At 35.4% G+C, this 16,758-nt stretch overlaps 1 protein-coding gene across 1 annotated transcript in view; it reads right to left on the minus strand.

Moving 5' to 3' along the window:
* LOC139988342 (uncharacterized) overlaps positions 1-16,758 on the minus strand; it is a 446,678-nt gene that overhangs the window by 311,059 nt on the left and 118,861 nt on the right. The window contains exon 3 of the mRNA XM_072005637.1: positions 3,120-3,199. The gene's annotated coding sequence lies outside the window, so the exon portion shown is untranslated. The remainder of the gene's footprint in view (positions 1-3,119; positions 3,200-16,758) is intronic.

Genomic DNA, 16,758 nt, shown 5'->3' on the forward strand with positions numbered 1-16,758 from the left:
ATAGAAATCTATTTATTAGTTCTTCTTATTCTTTGCTATTTCTAGCTCTATTTATTCTTTGTTCCTAGACCTTGTAAACCATAAAACATAATTTATATTCAAGGGCACAATAATATGAACCTCTCCTTATTTAGAATATTTTTGTTTCACCACATTCTATTTTCTGCGTAATAGCGGTCTCCAGGTTACGGATATATATAAATAAAGATGTAGATAAATAATAATAGATAAATAAAGATGTTTTTCTTGAAGTAATTACTTCAACACATACTTCGAAATATCTGCTCTAGACGTTACCGTCACAATTCGCTGAACCCACAATACACTGTACAGAAAAGTCTAATTTATGGCATCCCCGAGTGTCTATCGCTTTTCCTTCTTAAGTCCCATAGTACAGAAACTGAATGATCGTTTTGAACATTTCAGCTTTCTACACATAATCGAAATAAAAGTTCTCGTACCTACTATCTAGAACTCGAAAGAAATCCTTTGAGATTTGGCAGTAAACATATCTATTTTTATGATTATATTGGTTTTATCCGAAGTAACGAGTTTCGGTGATTTCCACAAGTAAATACTGAAATCGATATTGAAAATAGCCTTAATTTTCCAGGGGATTCCAGGGGATTCGTTTCCAACTTTGTAGGTATAGTATTAGGTTGTCCGAAAACTTTCTTTCGTTTTATAAGGAAATAATAGATGCACAATGTTCTTTGGTTTTATATTAGTTTATTGAATTATGCACGAACATAATAATAGAAATAGAACAAAATGGATCACACCTAATTCAATAAAATAATATAAAACAGAAACTGTTGTTTATCTATTATTATATTATGAAATAGAAGAAACTTTTCTGACAACCTAATAGAAATCAGATCATATATAGCATCCACCAATAAGTCTAACGAACAAAATGTATTGGCACCAAGTAATTGAAACTAAATTTTCACTGATTTTAGTCATTTCAACTACAGCACGATTGAAAATCGCTTTTTTGGTCACTGTTTGCTGATAGATTCAAGTCGAAACGTTATATCGTAACGTTCCTAAAGAAAGAAAAATCGAGCACGATATCCGCAACGGAAAGTTTTCTATAGTTTCGGCGAATTTATCAACAAGAAAGGGGAACTGTTGGGATGGACGAGCATACAGGAAACTGTCTTTTAAAAGTTTCACGGAGTAGGATATAGAGCATAACGTTCGTGGGATAAAGAATATTGAGATTCGCGGATCAACTTTGAAATGGCTTTTTTTGAACACACTGTGGAATTAATCACGAATCTTCTTGGTTTCAAGAGTTGTGCAACTGTCCTCGTATATATAAATCAAATTGATCAGTTCTACTGAGATTGAGATTATTCGATTTCTGAAAAATTGAAAACTAATCGTCAGACAAAATATTTAAGCATTTATCACAATTGCGTACTTTTATGCAATTTTATATTTTTATCAACGTAACTTGAGAAATGGAACCTATATACATAAAAATTTAATTCGTCCATTAAATTTTATAATAGATATCTGAATAGTCATACTTTTTATATTTTCGTATATTATGTTTTTTTAATTTCTAATAAATACATAAATGTGTATAATTACATATACACAAATCTACAAGGACGTGAAAAGAAACAAAGGCGAATTAAAAAAGAAATGTTTTGCAACATCGAACTAATCTAGCAAGAATTTCCAAGTGAGCTATTTGAAATTCCAGCGAAACCGCGAAAGCGAAAGAAACAGCAACGTAATCTTAACCACGTAAAACATAGTTTCGCGTCGAAATTTCGACGAATCTGTGGAGAACGAGCGTCTCGCGTGACGCAAGGGTGCATTATTATCACCGGTTAATGTATTACGAGCGCAACTAATGGCGGTGATGGCGGGGGCCGCGAAGACAGGGCGTCTTCCAAGTGCCTTTTCTTGTTCCGTGCTCGATATTTTGTCCACGTGCTGCGAGCCTGACTTTGTCGAATCGCTACCGACGATAGGTGTCTTTAATCGACGAAAACGTAAGAGGATCAACGCTTAAGCTGGAATTAAGAGTCGAGACGCGTGCTCTTGTCTCGGGTGCAACACGTGACGAGAATTCACGAGTAGTTTCCCTGGTTTCGTGCAGTCCTCGCATCGTTTTGTATCGGAGAGGGATGTAACGTATACGAATGCTCGCTGGATAGCATGAACATACGGTGTACCCTTGAATACAAGTTTTAGGGCATACGCTGGTTTCGATAAAACTTTAATATTTAGTATTCATCATGAATTTTTATTTATTTTCGTTTGTATTTGTTCTATTTTCATAAAATTTGGTAAGTGAAATTAATTATATCTTTTCTATGGTACACAGAAGTATTTTTCACATTTCTTCAAATTTTTTTAAAGTCGACTTCTTTTCATAATACCTAAATAACCCGTGATTTACCCATTTTAAGTGTACGTTGCAATGGATTTTAAATCACTGTCTTTTATTTATCAAAAAAATTCTTTGTAACTAATACTGATTAATTTGCCTCAGAATCAGACATTTATACATCTAAATCAACGAGGAAAGTAAGACACGTACTGTTTTTACATAAATCAGGCTAATTCCACGAAAATAGTTATTTAATTAGTCGGTGACATCGCGCGAAAAGTCGATAAGCAGTTCTCGCGTGCAATTAATTCTGGCTTTAAAGAGGAAGAAGTTACCATACACAATTTTATTTAACATCGCGTTAGATTGTAATCACATTTACTTTGAAACTGGCAAAATTTAAATATTCGTAAAGAGATATGATGAAATAGAAAGTAAGTATCCGGCATGTAAGATGCAAATATTAAACATTCTATTAAAAATCGCGTGTAATTTAAAATTCATTATTTATATCAAATATTGAAGTTGCATTAAAAATAAAAAATGTTCTATCTTTCTTGAGTAGGAGTGTAAAAATTAACGGAGGGGATCATAAAACAAGGGGTTAAAAAATCTTGGGTATCTCACGTTTAAATATATTGACGTCATATTTAAGATATCCACGTAATTATATACCATAAATATATTTAAAAAATATGTAATCCAATCCCCACCATAATTCGAATTCATCTCAACGATTTAAAAGAATATCTTGGTAAAAACTCACCGATTTTTCGTCGTTGCCTGGAAAAGCCCGGCGTAGCAATCATCGCGCAGTTCGCGAAGAAAATCCCAGCGTCTACTATTCTGAAACAAAAATCGTTCTCCTATTAAATATCAATTAGAAATTAGAAATCGTTGGAATAACCATCGAATGAAAACAGATGGTCGACTTGTCGCATTTAAAGAAGCATCGAAGCGCAACAGCGACCGTGGCCCGTGCCGCTGTGTAAACTTTGGCACGTGTTGCACCGGAACTTCGTAGCGTTTAACGGTCCGATAAAATCTCAATTATAGTCGCTGGCGTGTCCTATGAGCTGTTGGCGATCGTGCACGTCGAGCCACACGGTCAACGAACAGACATGATTGCAATATACCACTTCCCACTCGACTTTATTCCCTTTTGAGTTAAAAAAAGTTACTCTTTCCTAGCCCTGGTATTTCACTACATATAAATAGAGATCACGTCACTGTAAAATGTTCTACATTGATCAATGCGATATTGATTGTACAGTGTCATAGGTGAGTGAATTTAAGACCTATCTCTCAGAATCATTTTCGTTTTTCGTTATTATCTGTTTTTCTTAAGAAATATTTTTGAGGGTTTCACAACAGCGTGAGAAATGTTGTGTAATTTCGTGGAACATATTCGCCAGTCATATAGGATTAAGTGTCGTTCAACGGTAGTTGACTTCTGTCAAGTTTATGTGCCGTTAACTTAGCCTTAGTACCGGTGCTTCCAGATTCGAAATATACGACTGGACGCACAAGTAGTAGTACGTGAACCTTTGACATGAGTGTTCTATTGTTCCCAAGAGTTCAGAATAATAGGTACAAATTATTGGATAAATGCTCTAAGCGCCTCTAAAACTGTCAAAAGTCACCGAAGTTTAAGTAAGTTATAACATATCTTAGCACTGTATTCATTGTGAATATCAATTCACACGAAACTACACATAATATTACAACTCATTCGATCATTTCTCTCACACAATATGGAAAAGAATTGGAATAATCACCTAAAATATTCTAACTCCTTAAAAATAGTTTAAGACATCCATAAGCCTGTGACATACCTATATGCACCATTCCAATCTCCACACCGATGTCCAATAGGAGATGTTACGACCGTTTGCGAAGAGACGCGATCGCGAAGAAAACGCGTCAGCAAGAGGCGTAAATTCTCGCTACGATTCTGATAATCGACGCCGCGAATCAGTCATTCCCCTGTTTCCATTACGAGGTAGTTCAAATGATTGTAACACTGAATTAACATAAACTTGTATATTTAACAATATTTAAAATTATAATGAACACATCACAAAAGATTCAACGATGATATAATTAGTTTGTTACTGTAATTCGATCCGATTTTGTGATATTTCTCAATATATTCGTTTGACTAAGCGACCTCGATTTTATTTCTCTGAACTTTTCGATGCAATCGATTAGAATCCTCATTTGCCACTGACTGCCCTTCGATTTTGTCCTTTGGCTTCTCTGGGAGACAACCCCCACCACGCTCGGGTCTCGCGACCGTTCGCGCCTCTGGTCACGTATGCCGCCTTTTTTGTGTAGATAAAATAACGGACCGAAGGCGAATCGATGTTTCTAGAACTCGCTGCTTGACGGCAACAATGCATTTATCGCTATTTTGTGTATATCTCGACGGTCATGTAAGACGATCTGTCTGCAACACTGTAATACCAAGGGAGACGGTTAGGAACACGGCCTATAGTGAGCCTCGGGGCGTAACAGCAGATTTGGCGAATCCAAGTCTGACGTTAGATACAATTTTAACACGAGCAACATAAATATTTTTTTGTCTTGACTTTTGTCAATTCGTTTTCATTGCACGAATGCATGTAACTCAAAGTCTATAATTTACATCAAATTTTAATAAAAATAAGTACTAAGAATAAAAGATATCTCAATAATTTCGAACAGAGATATACAAATATACAATCTTATACAGAACAAAAAAAAAGAACAAAAGAAGATTTCGAAACTTGTCTCTGAGAATATATCCTATTCATAGAATAGAAGATAAACATCGATGTAATAGATTATAATATATTGGAATAAAGACATTGTTAACGGTAGTGTAATTAACGGGAGCGGAACTTGATGTAACTCCTGCGAAAATGCAGCAGGCTTATTCATCGATAAAATCTCAATTAGAGGCCGCGACGTAACATAGGAAGCAAGGTGTTCGTGAATCGATGCGAAAGCGACATAATCGTCGGACAGATAGTTGGGGAAAACAAGGTAACAGGCTTGGAAAAGGGCAATTACCCCGCGAGCGCATTGGTTAATGGCACGGCCGTTGCAATTTTCCACAATAAACTAGGGTATCAGACAGGAAATTTAAGCCTTTATGTAAAGATACCACGTTGAATCTGCTTCGAGTTTATCCCGCCAGCGTTCAATGTCCATGGTCCAGGGGGCTATTTTCTTCGTATTCGCCACCGGTACCTGTTTTCGATAGCGTTTCCAGAATGGTCTATGGTTTCGACAGTTGTACCGGAATGTGCGTGTTTAAACGGTGTCTGTATAGTTGTACCTTTATGTTCGCTGGAAATCGATGTGCGTGCAAAATAATGAAAGGAATAGAATTCTATGCAATTACTTCTTTTTTAATCCTGGATATTTTTTGCACGAAGAGTGTACTGTTACTCATGATAGTTGCAAATTACAACTTTTTATCATTTTTTTTTTTTTGTCTTAGATGGGTAACTCTTCATATTTGCTTTTTTTACAGTAAAATAATACGATGAGAGATTTTCCAGTAATGTTTGTGAGGACGAGGTTCTAAAGATTCCCTTACATTTGGTAATCGTCGAAGTCGCACATTTAGCGACCAACATGAGTGGACACAACTTTTGAAAAGGATGGAAAGAACTTTTGTAGTTATTATAGCCAGTTCGAGAATCTCGCATGGAAGATGTTATCATATCTGAGAACTATGAATACGCTCCTGATCTGCCTAAATGACTGATGTAAGAACTGTAACATCTGTACTATCTACATTCCAATGATTGTCTTGAAATCGATATTTTCTATAACAACATACGAATAAACATGTTAATGCATTAAGTTCGCAGAACTTCTCCGCTTCTGTTCGCTAACTTGCACGCAATAGAATTGTTCATAACCATCCTGTAGTTGTATTGAGCAATAGATACAATTCTCACTCTATAATTCTTAGCCGACTGTACATTGACTAAATTGAAACTGAAACTCTATCTGGTCAAACCATTAGAAACTTTCATTTGTTATCACTTTCACAAAGATGAACTTCTTCACCATATCTAACCACTATCTTCCATGTAGAAAAATCTTTTCAAGCAATATATAGATGAAACAGAATCACCTTACGAATACTGCCACTTTCACATTTACAATTCTATTTCTAACAATGCAGATAAAAGAAAATCGATGACTGTGATTCGTGTAACTCTTTTCACTATAAAACCTAGCAAATTACAAATACGTGACATTACCAAAATTAAGATATTGACACTAAAACTACCAATAGTTAACACGAAGCTATTTCCACCCAAACCAGTCAAAAGGGCTGGTCTTTAAAAAATGTGTAATGTATTATCATGGACAAGGGGTCTGGGGGGTGTTATGCGGATTGTAAACAAACATTGCTGAGGTACGAATTATAAACAAGCGGTTGCTGAGCATGTACGTAGTTAGGCTAAGGCAAAAGACAAGGGGCTGCTAGGGGACAATAAACGAATTAACAGCGGCATGAGTTGAAAAGTCAGAGAGTGCGGATTGCGATGCCGAGATAGTGATGTTAGCGTTGAATTTGCGTTGACAAAAATTGTTAATTAATTATCTAGTTGTCTTAATTATAATACGTTGCTACGATTAGTTTAATTAAATAACCGTTGCTTTCTGTTTAATCCATTTATTATTAATAAACTAATTATGATAGTTTACGATACTACAGTAATAATGGAATATTTTTATATTTATTGATTTATTACTTTCTTACAGAAGGAGTTCCATGTTATGTAGTACATCTTTAGTATTATTAATTCATCTGGGACCATAATCGACCTAAATGAGGGTTAACACATTTATAAAACTGTCGAACCAGTCATTTTGACTGCTTTGGTATTTCTAGTATTAGCATGTAGCGATTAATCCAGAATTTTCCTGATAACTGATATCATCATATTGAATGATATGCAGTAAAAATTTTAAAAACGTGTGGGTATTTGTACAAAATGAGGAAACTGGTTAATTGGGGTTCGATAAACTGATTGCAGCCATTTTGACTGGTAGTGATATGTGGCGACACTTGACCACGGAACTTTCCAACGGCTTCGCGACACATAGCGCTATACCTTCAAAGCGTAAGGCGGACAAGGCTAATCTACCATCGATATCCCTACGGTTCTTTCGCCGAATATTCGGAAGAATTCATTCGCGGTAACCGTCGCGGACATCTAATAAACGCGTGCGTAGTGGGGATATCGAGGGCAACAAAGAAAGAATCCGTTTGATTTCGAACCAAAGATTCATTCTGCCCCGAGCTGCGAATTGCGAAAAGTTGTCCTAGCGAAGTAAACACAATTAGAGATACGTGATTATTGACTCTTGATAGTTATCCGTTAATCGTGAATTGTTGTTAACCATTAATTGTTAATCGTTAATTGTTGTTGATAATTAATCGTGAATCGTAATTGTTGATCGTAAATTGTTGACTGTTGCTTATTAATAGTTTAATAAACTTCTTGTTGAAAATCAAGAGTATTTCTTGTGGGCACCTTCACCAACGACCACCTCAGGTATAAGTAGATTTGATACAAAATTATTTTCAGTTTGAATACATAAAAAACAAAATAAAATTCATTATATTATTCTTTTAGTTATCGTTGCGAAATTCATTATATCATTGCGGGAAAAAATATAACATGAAGTAGGAATTTTAAAATAAAATTGTAAAACCAGTCAATTTGATTGCTGTAGTAGTTTTAGTGTTAATTGCTTTAATAAAAAAAATCCTTTCGGCCATTTCTTACATCAAAATGTCAGATTCCCAAAAGGTATACTTAATCTTCACTTAAACACTTTTGTTTGGATCTCCAAATTCAGGTATCCGAGTGCCTCATAACGGACAATCCAGATTCGCGGAGTAGCCACGAAGATGAATGCACGCCAGCCAGGAAGGAAGGACAATTTCCCTAAAATGTTCCTCTGACGTATTGGCGGTACGAAATCGGTCCCTTTTAGGTTAGTTTCTGGTATTTCGAGACATTGAATTCGAGAATTGAAGTTTTGGTAAATTGAAATAGCTATCAGGCGTCACTGCTTGCAGAGAATTTTTAAAAAAGGTTAAATGAAATTACATGTCGAATATTGTATATACACATCATAATACATATACGTATATTTGGGAATTGAATAGTTCAACCATAAAAACAAGAACAGAGTTTGAATATTTTTATAATAGTAAGTTATTAAAAAATTAAAATATCAAAAGGCTGCAATTTATTAGAAGTAGCTAAAGTAAAATTGAAGAAGAAGAAATGTAAATGTACCTTACTCTGATACCTCAAAAAGAAAAAAGACGATAAAGAAATAAGCAAGAGATTAATGCAAAGATATAATTGCAAAGGGAAAAAACCACAGAAAGTAATTTAGATAAGAGCATAATTCTCTAGCATTTAGCTCGCATGAATACGTAATTTGAAATTATCTTTAAAACTGCATAAATTAAATATACAATTTTGCCGCAATTCCAAAAAATCAAGTATGTGATCACTATGATCAGAAGCTCTGACGGACGTTCAAACTTCAATCACTGTCCTTATACACTAACTCACCCTATTCTTCGAACTATCATTAAAACCTTTAATTTTCTCAATCCAATCTTCATCCTTTCTATGTATACCTGCTCTTAATTCCATATTATTTCACGATTCAACGAGCGATAACGCTGAAAATTTCACAACTTCATCTTCGAAGAAACATTCGCACTCAGAGATAAGATCTAAAACGAGAAATCCAAGGGCGGCGGGATGCTTCGGGCAAACATTTCTGGTCATTATCAGGTCGTTTGCGACAACTCGTCGGAGGAAGCGTCGATATTTGTCGCAGCACTTCAACAGTCCTTCTATTTAAAATCCGTTTCATAAAAGGTACAATTTTTTGTTTCACGAATAAATTTCGAATCTACGCGTCGTTTGCGCCGGGTCAGCTCGTTGCTGGAATTATCGTTACGGAAATCCGTGTGTGGAAGTAATTACTCTCTCCTTCGAGTTGAACCCCGGAGCACAAGCAATTAATCATCGCAGCTGCTTATCATAATTATTCGGACCAAATTTGCATCGGAAAGCCCGCGAATTTTCATAAGTCAAGGTTCATTCGACGCCCTCAAGTTTTCAAGGGAACTGAGATCAGCATGATATATTATTAACCAGTGTGCTTTTCTTATTACCATGCGTCCTTCGCGATTATTCCTGTGAATTATACGAATATATAATTTTTTAAAAACTCATTGTCTTGCGCTATGAGCTGTTTATTACTAAAAATTTGAAACCATTATGTATTTATTGCGTAGAAGTGAAGAATTTGAAAAAAAATATAATAATGCAATAGATTTTGCTAAAAAGCAATACAGATGGTTAAATGATCAGACCTGTGTATTCAGAGGTTATATTTACGCCATTTGTTCCCAGCCGCTGAGAGGAGGTTAAACACGTGTTCAAACTATAAACATATCCATCAATATAAAATGTATTAACATTAGCTATTGTTCATTTCAGATAATTTCAGATAGTAAAAACTTCTAATAATCTTAAGAAATCAAACGTTTCATCGATAACACTATGATTCTACGAGTGATATCGTTGTAACTGAAAAAATGAATTCGCCCTCGACATTACCAACAAACTTCTTTTCACCAGACACCTATTACCAAAATTACCAAACGCGTTCAGTTGGCTGTCAATAAATCCAACGAGGTAAATTTGAAAATGTGTGAAACAAAAGTGAAATGCGAAAGGGGGTAAAAACGATCCATTGGGTCCATAAGGCCAATAAAGCTAATAACGATAATCGCCTGTTAAGTCAGAGCGTGTAGTAACAGTGTGTCAGATATATATTATCTCTAATTTTTCGATGTACACACTTATTATCGTTCGACGTGCCGGCTTGGGACAGATAACGCTGGACTGAACGATAATTACCGGCGCGTGTGTTTAGGGAGGTCCATAGAAATCGATGTAATTATTCTTCGTGTGACATTTTTCTCATGATGCACGAAATGCTCACGTACCGCGCGAGATACGGTGAAACACGCGCACGTTTCCACTGACGAGAGAGATACGAACGAGAATTCGAGAGCGTTCACGGTCGGGTTAATCGGTGCGAATTACGTGCAAGAGGGAAAAAGGTAGCGGAACGAGTGCCGCGTGTTCGAAAAGTTATTCGGTATACAGATAGCGCGTGGAATTTATTTCCGCTTTGTTGAGAGCGATGCATTTCGAGAATTTTTACGTTTTTTCACAGATAATATTATCTTTGCCATTCATTTCTGATAACGTAATCCCTTCCTCGTTTTACATATTTATCTGGTATTGTATGATTTAAACGAGAGTATGTTTAAATTTTCAACTAGATTAAGTAATGGGAAACCAAATGCGACCTCTGCGTTGCACCTACGATTCCAGCGAGATTTTATTTCAATTTATTGCCCTCAACGGGATTGCCCGTGAACTCGAGATTTTAGATTAATCGTATTTCACGAAAAAATGTAACGTCCTAGGAATCTTTCGACATATATCGTATTTAAATATATCCTGTTATGAAGAAAGTGCGGAATTTAAATAAATCGCGTTTTCATTAGCCAACATAAAAATTATTTAATTTTTTTAATATTAACGTGTTGTAGATTTTTACTTAATTTTCTCGTTTCGTGTGTTTGTGTTGCATATTAATTTTATGCGAAATACATGATTGCGGTAAATGACCTTACTAGTAACTTCTTTATGATGTATATACATTTTCAGATTGATTTCAAATTTTACCAACAGGTACAATATAGTAGTAGTGCCTCTTAGTTACTTAATTTTCTTGTTTCGTGTGTTTGTGCTGCATATTAATTTTATACGAAATATATGATTGCGATAAATAACTCTACTTGTAACTTCTTTATGATGTATACATTTTCAGATTGATTTCAAATTTTACCAACAGGTACAATATAGTAGCAGTGCCTCTTAGTTCAATGTAAATTTTTAATTAATTTTCTTGTTTCGTGTGTTTGTGCTGCATATTAATCTTATACGAAATATATGATTGCGATAAATAACTCTACTTGTAACTTCTTTATGATGTATACATTTTCAGATTGATTTTAAATTTTATCAACAGGTGCAGTATAGTAGTAGTGCTCCTTAGTTGAATATAGATTTTTACTTAATTTTCTTGTTTCGTGTCTTTGTGCTGCATATTAATTTTATACGAAATATATGATTGCGATAAATAACTCTACTTGTAACTTCTTTATAATGTATACATTTTCAGATTGATTTTAAATTTTATCAACAGTTGCAGTATAGTAGTAGTGCTCCTTAGTTGAATATAGATTTTTACTTAATTTTCTTGTTTCGTGTCTTTGTGCTGTATATTAATTTTATACGAAATATGCGATTGCGGTAAATGACCTTACTTGTAACTTCTTTATGATGTATACATTTTCAAATTGATTTCAAATTTTACCAACAACTACAATATAGTAGTAGTGCCTTTTAGTACAATGTTAATGGAATTTCAAAATGTTTACACATAACATCACGCATGCATCATTCATGCATCATGTATTTAGATACATATTGCACTAAGAATTAGTTTATATATGTCAACTGAAATTTCTTTTCAAGTATCAAGTTTCAAGTTTCACTGTACTCTAGATGGCAGATTCTGATTTCAATTACCATTGAATGATTCGATCAGTAACGCCATTTCCAACAACAATACGTAGAACGACTTCTATCCCGAGATTCTCGGGTAAAAAGCTGCCGCAAAACGAACCGATAGTCCTACCGATAAGAAGCATCGATAAAGAATTCATTTCACCAATGCGGCGTCTCTCCATCGCGATTCAATAGACGTGTGTATGGCTCGACGCGAACGAGTCGGTGACATTCGCGATAATCGAAAGCCAAACTTGCTCTTGAAGCACGAGGAATCGATCGACGATCGATCTTCGTCCCTAGAATCCCATTAAACTTCTATAGAACTACAAGTGCGTCGATTTCCTTTCTATTTTCCTTTCCCCGTTTCGTTCACAATTCGATTTAGTAGTTTCTATTCGAGCTTATTTACTTTCTTCGGAGGGATCTACTATAAACTTGAAGCTAATTGTTCTTTCACATTTAAAAATGAACAGCGAAAAAGAAAGAGGAAGTGGAAAGGAGGAAGGGAAAGAAAATTAGAGGAAACTCTCTGGAAATTGCGTGGTTCTCCCCTAATCCCACGCTTGTCCACTATTTTACTTTGGATAAAGGTGAATGTATATATACATTCAGCTTAAACCACGGCGTTAGGAGCATACCAAATTAAAACATAAAATAACAAAGAAGTAAGAAACAACTAAGTATGTAAAACGTAGCAGACTATTCTACTTTAAAAACGAATTTGTTACAATGTTTGCTTTCAAGAGTCAAATTCGGATAATAAGCTAAATTATTCATTCTTCAGCAATAGCTTTCGAATATTTGCGCGAGTTCACGGGGGAACGAGAAATGCAAACGACCAAGCCAAGGTAATATTCACGTCCCACTTTTCAGAGCAAGCAAAAGTAACAAGAAGAGTAGCGAGAGGGAAAATGTAGACCGTACCTTCCTGAAAATCAAGACCTTGTTATTGTATTTTCTGCTGTATAACGAACACTTAACCTTTCGGCCTGGCCAACAACGATAAGACGAAGAAACGAGAAGAGCACCAGCTTCGTGCAACAGCCTGCCGAAAATCTGCTTTCCAATAAGCTACACGGTATAGAATGTTGCCCAACGAATTTTGTCATCCTGATTTCTGATGCAATTCTATGCAAAACAAGTGGCCCCTCTGCCATCGAATCTTTTGTATCTCGGTAATTGCGCTATAAGCAGATTGAAAACTTGCGCGAGCAAACTTCTTAAGTAGGTATTACGAGCTAAATGTTTCGTACCGAATGACATTGTCAAGAGTTAAAGGATCTTGGAGCATCGTGGAAGCTCGTAGATGGTACAAAACACAGAGTTCAGAAAAAAGAGGTTTCAGGATCATATTATTTTTTAAGTGTATAGTACGGAACAAGATACGCTATTGAGTGATCTGATATGTTAGGATTGACGATGAGAGCCATTTAATACAATCCAAATTTGTCAGGTATAATAAAATCATAGAATGTGTGGCTCACGTATTCCAACACTCGTAGAAATCTTTTATGAATATATTATATGTGTTATACCAAATATTTTGAAATTTCAGTTGCACTAATGAGATCTGACTATCATCGTTGTGTTGGTGAAGCTTAGTTATCAGTTTTTTTTATGGTGAATGTCCAAATACTTTTGCGAACCACTGTGTGTGTTCCTCAGTGTTCCTCAATATCTAAACTTTAACGAAAACAACGCATAAAATATATTTCCAAATAGTTTCAATAAAATCAAGACAGCACAGAGTCGGTGAAGGCCAGAGAAGGAAAAATGAAACTTTGCAATAAGCGAGGGACAGAACTGTTGGAGAAGCAATGTGCCATGTCCAATTGGTTGGCGTTTCTCGAAAACGCGGTGTTCCTTTGGTCCGTTTTCAATTTCGTCGCCCTCGTTGGATACTTCAACCGCATCTTGTAAGTTGTAAGTCACTCGAAACCGGATCACCGCCGAACTTCGACCAGTTCGACATATTTTTTTTTCTTCCTCCATCTGGAAACTTCAATTTCGTACCAAACGTGCATTCGTCTTCGAAGAAAATCCTTGATGCTATTGTATTTCGACAGGTCCCAATTTCGAAATTCTTGAATATCATAAACAATTATATAAAGCGAGAATGATACAGTTTATCAATTAAAACAGGGTACAAATGGTTGAAGGTGTTGTATGGTTAACAAATCGATATCGAACTGGGAGAAATGGAAGATATTATACTTGGTGACGGTGGGGAACTCGTCGTGTTCAGGGACACACGTAGCAAAAATTTTTCCAATAAATGGACCCACGATACTGCCAGGAAAGCAATTTCTGACTGCCATTTCTCGCGCTGTTCCATGTGGTCGCATGCATCACGAAGTTCAGATTCGAATTATCTCCGATCCATTCTGGACGTCATCTAATACGCAGGAGTATCATCTTGTCTGATCTGTCTGTCCTCAATATGATTGATAAGTGTTTGAATTACAAATAGAATATATACAATTATTAGAAGCAGTGTTGATAGACTTCGACTCTACTTAGAAGGAATTCATTTAGATTGTTTGACCATGAGCGGAATTATTCATGATCACAATACTTTTTATTGGATTTGATTAATAATATAATCGCACCATAGCTGTTACATTATTCTCTTTATCATGAAAATTACAAAATACAAAGAAAAATAAAGTATTCCAATATTGAATGACTTAATCCACATTGTTACGAAAGAGTTGTGATTATATTGCGAATCATATTTCCCCGAACACAATTAACGAACTGGTATCTAAATGTTATAAGATATACTTTGCTCCCGATATTTTGTATTCTGTTATTATATTATATTCATTTTATGTATATATCTATGCAATTTTTACATTCACAAACCATGGATATCTGTTGGGAATTGAATAAATTTTAATTTTGGTATTATAATACCTGCTTGTAAGTTAATTAAAATAAATGACTGTTAAATTGACTGTTAAATCAATTAATTTTGACAATATTTGAAATTACCAGAATCTTATTGAATTTCCTCCGCAAATTAATGAATCTCATCACGAATGATAAAACTGTAATTAAAATTAACAAAGGGTAACATAAAAAGAGATTAAAGCTAACAGGTTTAGTGTATATTATAGGTAGATTATAGGGAAAAAGCAGAAGGATCGTTTTTTGATATGTCGATTCTGGGAAAAGCACCTCGCTAGCACGCTTACTCCGATACGAAACGAAGAAATTCCAATTCGGCTGTGAACGAGAATGGCGAAAGCTGTTTGCATCAATTGCTGTCATCAAATTTGCGTTATTCTTCTGAATCACGAGACCGAATGGGATCGTAAGAACGAATCCGTATTATTACGATGGTCGTCACGATGTCGCGTTACGCCAGCCAGGAGAATCTGGATACGCGTTTCGCAACCGCTGTAACGGGAATTTCTAAACAAGCATACCGTTTCAGTCGCGGATACGGGCGATACCAGAACGTGGTTCGTGCCAAACGACAGGAAAATTTCTCTCGGGATGCCGCTTTACGAGAACTGCCCGACTAAACGTATTCAGCCAGTGAAAAAGCTTCTTTCATATCGATTGAGACTTAATTTCAATTGCTGATACTTAAAATGAGGAATTAGTACTCAAAAGAGTAAGCGAAATTGTAAACAATAGAACATATAAACAAAACAACCCTGGGGCATAAATAAACAAAGTGACAATATATAAACAAACAAATTGGAATTAAATGTAAACAAACTTAAAGTTTGACAAACCGAGCGTACAAAGAGCAGGAATTGAAATTAATTTATTATGAAATGCATGTTTCTAACATATAGATTTTGGTTGAAGAAATTTTTGTGACCACCTAGGGCGCTAAAATCTAAGAGACATTCTTAATTTTTCATTAATTAATCTAATATCTACTATCCATTAATAACAACAAAATTATCAAAATGACAAGCTTTATGTATTAACTTTTATTGAAATTTTATATTGTACATTTAGGTGCATATTGCAAAGTGGTAATTTTGGCGTTAATGGGATGTGGAATACTAAATAACGATTTCGCCTAAATCCCTGGTATCAGTGATATATTATAGACATAAAATTCAAGTGCAACTACATAATATGGAAACGAAACAACAAGAATTATACATACTAATATATTAATAACAATCTATCCAGGAAACTGTCTTCATCAGGATATAAAAATATGCACGTTAATCGATCTTCTAATTCTTACACAGAATATCAGTGGCTATTCATTTATGTGATACAGTGTTTAGCATGGAACAGAGTATGAAAGTAATTTGTTAAAGGATAACATAGCGAGAACAGGAGTGTCAGGAGGTCGATGTGGTGTCGCGTCGGTTTTGATCCATTCTAACGTCACCACAATGCGTGGACGGGCAAATCCACGTGTTTGTCGACCTATGTTCGACAGCTTTGACGTGTACCCGTAGGGACGCCGGTCACCGGGGGATCAAATCTGGAGATGACCAAACCGCTGTCCCACTACCATGGCCAATTCAGGATTGGCGCTATCCAATCCTGTAGGCGATCAGGTATCGATGTATACAACCGAGTTACGACGTCGATAACGTCTACGTCGTCGTATTACTCCCGAGCCAGCCACAAGATCGAGGTTCCAATACGTGCCCCAAATGAAACTCCATTCTTTATTAATCAAGATGACATTGCTTCTCGCAATTTCTTCGTAAAAGTGAAAAT

This window comes from Bombus fervidus, chromosome 6 (genome assembly GCF_041682495.2).
Source record: "Bombus fervidus isolate BK054 chromosome 6, iyBomFerv1, whole genome shotgun sequence".
NCBI classification, from domain to species: domain Eukaryota; kingdom Metazoa; phylum Arthropoda; class Insecta; order Hymenoptera; family Apidae; genus Bombus; species Bombus fervidus.